Raw genomic sequence first — 8,985 nt, forward strand, 5'->3', positions numbered from 1 at the left:
AACCACGTCAAACAACATCAAAATCATGAATCCCGCCTCGGATAAAACTTATAAATATCTAAATTCTATATCTTGTGTCGAAATGTATCAAATCATGTCCGATTGACCTCAAATTTTGCACACAAGTCATAAATGATATAACGAAGCTATTCCAAAGCTCGGAATCCCAAACAGATATCAATAACATTAAATCCACTTCAAGTCAAACTTAAGAAGTTCTTAAACTTTTAAAATATCAACCTTCCATAATAAGCGCCGAAATGCTCCCGGGCAATCCGATACTCAATCCGAATATATGCTCAAGTCCGAAATCATCATGCAGACCTGTTGAAACTTTCAAATCTCGATTTCGATGTCGTTTACTCAAAGGTCACATCTTAGTCAATTCTTCCAACTTAAAGCTTTCGAAATTAGAATTTTCCATCTGAATCAACTCCGAACTTTCCCGAAACTCAACCCTGACCACACTTACAAGTCATAATACCAGAAGTGAAGCTACTTAAGGCCTCAAACCTCTGAATGACGCGCTAGAAATCAAAATGACTGATCGGATCGTTACATTGTGCAAATTGTATTATCTTCCTAGTTAGAGCCATAACACTAGAGCATTGTGTTGGTGATAAAAATGGTATTGATCATCTTCTCGAAAGCTCCGATGATGGTATGAAAAATGACATAGGCATTGACGGTTAGGTTTGTAGTTTTGCTAGGTTTGAAGACTTAGCTCGCTTTTAACCATAAGTTTTTTTCACTTTTTTTCAAAAAAAAAAATTGATAACATTGTTTCATTGTAAAAAGTGACCACTTTTTAAAGATGAAGCTTTTAAGTTTCAAAAAGTAGTTTAGACTAGTTTTTTTGAAATTTTTAAGTTTTCTACTCAGGAAACTTTAACTTCTTTCAACTAACAAGCATATCCAAACACAATTTCAACTTCAAAAAATTATTTTTTATTTTATTTTCAAAAGCTCTTTTTTTTTTAAGTTTCAACTAAATGTATATCCAAATACTAGCTTAGTTGTGTCTGAAAGAAGACTCAGAGCATGTTTGGCCAAGCTTCTAGAATGCGAAAATTACTTTTTTGGGTCAAAAAAATACTTTTTAAAAAATTTAAGGTGTTTGGCTAATAAAAAAGTACTTTTGAGCAGCAGCAGAAGCGATTTTTCTACTTTTGCAGAGAAGATACAAATTCTAGCTTATTCCAAGAAAAAGAAATAGAAAATTAACTGAATCAAGACAAAAAAAACCTTACAATAGATTTATATTTTCCAAATTATCCCTCATTAGTTTAATATTTTTCTTTTTCTTTTCTTTTTTATGTCTACTATACCTTTTTTAATCATATTTTTATTCTCTCTCTCCTATTCCTAAGAGTACATTTTTAATTTTTATTGAATGATGTATTTTGGCATATTTAAATTATCATGTAAATACTCCCTCCGTTCACTTTTACTGATCCACTATTGACTTTATACACCCCTTACAAAATAATAAATGAAGTACATAATTTATCATGATATCCATACTAATTGATACAAATTTTTAATGGATTTGAGAAAATAATTTGAAATGAGTAATTACTACTGTGGGTATAACAGAAAAAAAAAGAAATTATCTTTTCTTGATATGCGAAAAGTGACAAGTAAAAGTGAAAATCTATTTTTAAAATACTGGACAAGTAAAAGTGAACGGAGGGAGTAATAAGTAATAGAATACCAAATACTCAATGTTATTTCTTTAGAATAACTATTTTTAATATTCATTGAATTTTTTAATTTGTATTTTTTTACTTTGGAATTCTTTTATAATAAATGTTTAAATTTATTTTTCTTTTTTAAATAATACTAATTTAAAATTGAATTTTTACTGTCATTTTTTATAATTTGATACTTAAAAGTACTTTTTGAAATGATTGGTCAAACACAATGAGCTTGCAAAAAATATTATTCAATTAAATTGGCCTAACACAAACTGTTATTTTGTAAAATTACTTTTTCAAAATGTACTTTTGAACAAAAGCACTTCTCAAAATAAACAGATTTTGGCAGCTTGGCCAAACGGGCTCTCAAACAAGTCAAGGATTAAGAGTCAAGTATACTGGACCGGGTTTTTACATATGGATCTTTATACAAATAGCTGGCGATATTCATTATACCCACACGGCTATTTTTAGTTTAAATAATTGGGTAGACGGCTATTTGGGTTAATTCTTCTTTTACTTACATATTACTATTGGGCCTAATTGATATTACACTCTGCTTCAGCTTTGAGTTCCTATGTATTGGGCTTCCTACGGTTTGTGCTTCACAGATACACTATTCTAGAAGGACAGGAAGCTGCTCAGAAATTCCTCTGAATAGTGAATATTTTAATCCATATAAATATTTGATAGTTTGTTACAAATACTGTTGTTTTATGTTGGTAAATACGACAGTTCCACTTGGTAGAGTTAGTTATAGGATATCCATTCTTTTGTATAAATACACAGTCTCTTGTACAGTGATTTCATACGTAATATGCAGAAAAGAAAATTTTCACTACGTACATTCTTCAATCATCCTGAACCTCACAATATTGGTCCCGTATTTCCACTTCATTCAATAAAACTCGGGAGAAACTCTTTTCTCATTTAGTAGTACTTCCTATCTCTCTTATTTGAGCTTTGTTTGATTTCTTTAGCGGAAAAAGAAAATGGTTGTAACATGTGAACATAGCTACGATAGGACTAGTGAATTAATAGCTTTTGATTGTACAAAAGCTGGTGTTAAAGGACTAGTTGATGCAAGAGTTGAAAAGGTTCCAAGAATTTTCTATACACCAGAAGATGCATATATTGTGGCATCTAATGATCCTGAAAAATCCCAATTTAATATTCCTGTTATAGACTTAGATGGCATCAGTAAAGATCCAATCAAACGTAGCGCGATAGTTGAAAAAAATCCGCGATGCATCTGAAGTGTGGGGTTTCTTTCAAGTGGTCAATCATGGAATTCCAGAAAGTGTTTTGGAAGAAATGTTGAATGGTGTTAGGAGGTTTTATGAGCAAGACACTGAGGTGAAGAAACGATGGTATACACGTGACACCTCAAAAAAAGTGATGTATAATAGTAATTTTGATCTGTATAGAGGCGCATCGGCTAATTGGAGGGACACTACTAATTGTAGTATGGCTCCAAATCCTCCTACTGCAGATGAATTGCCAGAGGCTTGCAGGTATTTTCTGGTTGAACTTTCACTTCCACTCATACTTTCTTGAATTTTCTTTAAGTCAAATGTAATCGCGCATCCAAAAATATGGTTAAACGCTTTAGTCACCAAAGAAACTCATATACATCTCCTTGAAGCAGCAGACAAAACTTTGAGTCTCCTAATTATATCATTTCTGTATATCAGTAATGGAGTAAGATTGCCCAGAAAAATTGGTCCGCTAGAAAATCATTTGTTACCTTGGAACTCAACAACATATGATGTTTAATCTCTAGAATACGTGTAAAGAAAATTGTCAATTTAGCATTTTGGATATCTAAGTAAAATTAATAAACTGATACATTATTTTCCTGCAGGGACATTTTGATTGAGTACTCGGAGCAAGTAAAGAAGTTGGGTCGTTCTTTATTTGAATTACTCTCTGAGGCGCTTGGCCTCAACCCGAGCTATCTGAATGACATTGGGTGTTCAGAAGGGCTTGCTATTTTGTACCATTATTACCCGGCTTGCCCTGAGCCAGAACTAACTCTTGGAACTAGCAAGCATGAAGACTGTGACTTCGTCACAGTACTGCTACAGGATCACATTGGAGGCCTTCAGGTTCTTCATAACAATTACTGGGTTGATGTTCCTCCTGTTTCTGGTGCTCTTGTAGTAAATGTTGGTGATCTTTTGCAGGCAAGTCCCCTATGACGAGTTATTCTCTTCGTATTCATGAATTGCATATATTTGGATATAGAACACGAAATATGCTAACTTCGTTTTGTTGGAAAATTTCTAGCTCATATCAAATGACAAATTCACGAGCATTGCACACAGAGTTCTAGCAAGTTGTGTTGGTCCAAGAGTATCAGTGGCCTGTTTTTTTACCACCGGTCACTCATTATCATCGAGAGTTTATGGACCAATTAAGGAGTTGTTATCAGAAGATAATCCTGCGAGGTATTGGCAAACTACTGTGAAGGATTACACAATTCACTATTATGCAACAGGAATTGGAGGCAAATCTGCCTTGTCGGAGTTAAGGATCTGAACTAGGCAGGAACCATTTATTAGTCTGTAATTGTCAAATCCTACAATCAGTTAACTGTAACAGTTCTGCTGGACTTGGCTATAGAAGTGGATCTGCAGTGGCTTTGATTTTTATTCTACACTAAGTGGTCTAGTATACATGAAAATTTACTACAAGTTGATATTACAAGGATTTACTCCGTCCATAATTGTGCTTCTTACCGTATATGCAATAAAGATGTTTGTTCTATGATACCGATGAGTGATTATTACCAATTAACCTTGTGCAAATTGCGTTAGCTGCTCGGTTGTTCCTAGCAGGAACCATAATACTGGAGCATTATGATTTTTGTAGCATGTTCTCTCTTTTTTAGCAACAAATTAATGGGACCATCTTGACTAAAAGTACTACAACAACAACAATAACTTAGTGTATTCTCACAAGTAAGGTATCGGGAGGGTAATATGTACGAAACTAAAATAATATGGATAACACCAAAGCTAATGTCAAAGGACTGGCTGAATATCTCTGAATGTATAGAACTTCAGTTTTTGAGAGTATCTCACTTATGGTGATTGGAGATGAGTGTTTATCTTTCCATTTAAATTTGCAAGGTAGTGCATGAGTAAAATATCTTAAAGTTCATTTTATTTTTTTGGTTTAACATTCGATTTTATGCTTTATGATTTAATATTCACTTGTTTTTTCAATAACAAAATTTGCAATTTTTGAAATTTCAATATACTAATAATTGAGATTTTCTTAGATTTCCGTTTGACATAAACAATGTTAAATGCTTAAAATGTATGTTAAAAAAACATGCCGTCCAACTAAGGTAAAAGAACCCTAGTATGTATAGGAATTTACATTTTGCCTTTCAACATCCTAAAATAATACAAGTAGTGTAACATTTGGAGTGTAATTATTACCCATCTAACTATAAAATTTAAAATAGTTTTTATTTTGGTAAGTTATCCGCTAAAGATCTTTTAATGTAGTGTCTAAATGAATAATTAAAAGTCAACATCAAATCCACCTAAAACTATATAGGACATAAAGTAGATTGATTATGGTGAACCCATACTTTTGACTTTACACAATAAAACTCTCTTCTCATTTAAGTAATTAGTAGTACTTCCTATCTAACCTATTTGATCTTTGATTTCTCTAGCAGAAAAAGGAAAATGGTTGTCACAGGTGAAAATAGCTATGACAGGACAAGTGAATTAATAGCTTTTGATAGTACAAAAGCTGGTGTTAAAAGGGCTAGTTGATGCAGGAGTAACAAGAGTCCCAAGAATTTTCTATAGACCAGAAGATGCATATACTGAGCCATCTAATGATCCTGAAAAATCTCAAATCAATATTCCTATTATAGACTTAGATGGCATCAGTAAAGATCCAATCAAACGTAGAGCGAGAGTTGAAATAATCAGTGATACATCTAAAGTGGTTTTTGAAAGCACAAGGAGGTGATATGTAACTGATTAAAAAATTTTGGTCGACTTAGAAGAAACTTAGTAAACTTCTTTTTATCAGCAGGTTTGATTGACGATGAAAGAAAATTGTAAGGAATTTAAAAACTGAGAACACATGAGTTTTATACTGATTCAGTACCGGTGTGATACCTACATCCAGTTCCTTTGGGTCACAAGAGTTCTCTTAGATCTTCAATAGTTGGTTATAGTAGCAGTGTATGGATCGTTTACCACCAAAGATTTCCAGCAACAATGTTTTATAAGCTTGACACAACTCTTGTTTTGCTTCCTAACACTTCCTATCTTTTAATATACTAGTAAACCTAGGAATACAGTGTTTGTGCTAAGAACTAGGAAGACATAGAAAACAGTGGTGAGTTGCACAGTTGAATTCTTGAGTTTGCCAATCTTCTTATACGAGAGTTTTGAGTAGCCCTTGCAGATTGACCCTTGATTAAGGTACAAAATATTCTAAGAGATTTGACCCAAGGGTTGCTTACGAATCCTGCACAAGAGATGTGCCGGATTTATTTATGTCATTCCTTTTTGTATCCATAATCAAGGGAGTGATTTGTGGCTTGACTTGATTGATCAATCATCAGAATCTCTAGATTCCAAATCAATCCTTGAAGTAGGGCCTGACTTCCTATAGCGTGCACTTGATCTTGTTTCCTTTTTAACGGCCTTGATATCCTTTGATTTAATATTGTCCTTGCTACATTTGATCTTGTTTCTTTTCTGATATCTTTAACAAAAAAAAGACTTCCTTTGAATTAGTACTGCCCTCCTAATTTCTTGCAATTAAATGGATACAGTTAGATTTGCACTATTGTCATCATTGAATCTTAGGTTTAACAATCTTCCCCTTTTTGATGATGACAATCAAAAAGAGTAAACAGAGTATACTTCCCTTTTATATCTTAAAATGCCTACTCCACCTGAGTTGTTACCATGTAAACTGAAGTGTTGCCCCACCTGAGTTGTTTCTCTATTTTACTCATCACGTTTCTCTCCCTTTAACATCAATCAAAAAGAAAGAAGCAAGTGCATATGGAACAGACATAACATAGTAGATAATGAACATAGTAGTTAGGGTAGCAGAGGCACATGGTGACGATTCTTACAAACCAAGGCAAAAGTAATTAACAAAACAAAAAACAAACAAAGAGCAAAAAGATTATTTTAAATACACAATCTTTATTTGAATTATTCTTTGAGGCGCTTGGCCTCAACCTGAGCTATCTGAATGATATTGGGTGTTTAGAAGGGCTTGGTATTTTGTACCATTATTACCCGGCTTTCCCTAACCCAGAACTAACTCTTGGAACAAGCAAGCATGAAGACAGTGACTTCCTCACAGTACTGCTACATGATCACATTGGAGGCCTTCAGGTTCTTCATTACAATTACTGGATTGATGTTCCTCCTGTTTGTGGTGGTCTCGTAGTAAATATTGGTGATCTTTTACAGGCACGTCCCTTTATGACGTATTATTCTCTTTGTATTCATGAATTGCATATATTTGGATATAGAACATGAAATATGCTAACTTCGTTTTGTTGGAACATTTCTAGCTCATATCAAATGACAAGTTCACGAGCATTGCACACAGAGTTCTAGCAAGTCGTGTTGGTCCAAGAGTATCAGTGGCCTAATTGTTTTCCATCGGTCACTCATTATCATCGAGAGTTTATGGACCAATTAAGGAGTTGTTATCAGAAGATAATCCTTGCGAGGTATAGGGAAACTACTGTGAAGGATTACACAGTTCACTATTATGCAACAGGAATTTGAGGCAAATCTGCCTTGTCGGAGTTTAGGATCTGAACTAGGTGTAATAATACGGCCGGTCGTTTTGAGTATTACCACCTTGTTTTTTCCATTTACTGTTCAATCTCTGCTTTACAGTTGTTATATGACTTGCCGAGGTAACTGGTTAGGGTCTGGTGAGGTTTTGGAATGAATTGGAACACTTAGTTCCAAGGTTTAAAGCTTAAGTTAAAATAGTGACTGGATATTGACTTATATGTAAACTACCCCAGAATGGAGTTTTGATAATTCCAATAGCTCTGTATGGTGATTTTTGACTTTAAAGCGTGTCCGAAAAATTATTTGGAAGTCCGTAGTGGAATTTGACTTGAAATGACGAAAATTAAATTTTTGAAAAGTTTGACCGGGGAGTTGACTTTTTGATATCGGGGTCGGAATCCAATTCTGAAAGTTTTCATAGCTCCGTTATGTCAATTATGACTTGTGTGCAAAATTTGAAGGCAGTCGGACGTGATTTGATAGGTTTCGGCGTCATTTGTAGAAATTAGAAATTTCAAAGTTTATTAGGCTTGAATTGGGATATGATTCATGGTTTTAACGTTGTTGGATGTGATTTGAGGTTTCGACTAGGTTCGTATGATATTTTAGGACTTGTTGGTATATTTTGTTGAGGTCACGAGGGCCTCAGGTGAGTTTCAGACGGCTAACAGGTTAATTTTGGACTTGGCATTTCAGTTGAAGAATGCTGGTTTTCTATCTCTGGTTTTCTTATATGAGATCGCCCGCGATCGCATAGGCTTGTTGGGGCAGAGGTGTGATTGTTCTATGTGATCACGTGAAGGCAACCGCAATCGCGTAGGTTTGGCTAGGCTGTGCTACGCGAACGCGTGGGAAATGCCACATTCCCATAAGGGAATTGGAGAGGAAGTTGGGCCGCGTGTTTGCTCTATGCGATCACGTGAAGAGGGCCGCGATTGCGTAGAGCTGGGGAATCTGTGATTCGCGATCGTGTGAAGGAAACCGTGATCGCGTAGGGTTAAAATTGGGCAGTGAAAAATTGTGCTTCGCGATCGCGTGTGGTTGTCCGCGATCGCGTAGAGCAAATGACTGGGTAGAGAGTTTAAATTCTGAAAATGAGACTTCGTCCCATTTTCCATTTTTACCGATTTGGAGCTCGGATAGAGGCGATTTTAGGGAGATTTTTAGAGAAAATAACGGGGTAAGTGTTCTTAACTCAATATTAGTTAAATTACCCGAATCCATGGTTGTTTTTAACATTTAATGTGTAAATTTAGTTGGAAATTTTAGAAAACCCTCTTGGTTTAATTTGAAAATTTGAAGGTCGAGTTGATGTCGGAATTGGGTAAAATTGGTATGGGTTGACTCGTGGTTGAATAGGCTTTCGAATTTTATAACTTTTGTCGGATTCCGAGATGTGGGCCCCACGGGCGATTTTTGAGTTAAATTTCGAATTTTATTGAAAAATTTATATTTTCATATGAAATTAATTCCAATAATTT

The 8,985-nt window shown here is 34.6% G+C and overlaps 2 pseudogenes; both read left to right on the plus strand.

Annotated features, from left to right (window-relative positions):
- The first annotated feature begins 2,436 nt into the window (after positions 1–2,436).
- LOC104090729 (1-aminocyclopropane-1-carboxylate oxidase homolog 1-like) lies at positions 2,437–4,469 on the plus strand (annotated as a pseudogene).
- Positions 4,470–5,349: 880 nt separating this feature from the next.
- Positions 5,350–7,522, plus strand: LOC104090733 (1-aminocyclopropane-1-carboxylate oxidase homolog 1-like; annotated as a pseudogene).
- Positions 7,523–8,985: the final 1,463 nt, after the last annotated feature.

Source organism: Nicotiana tomentosiformis, chromosome 6 (assembly GCF_000390325.3).
Source record: "Nicotiana tomentosiformis chromosome 6, ASM39032v3, whole genome shotgun sequence".
Taxonomy (NCBI): domain Eukaryota; kingdom Viridiplantae; phylum Streptophyta; class Magnoliopsida; order Solanales; family Solanaceae; genus Nicotiana; species Nicotiana tomentosiformis.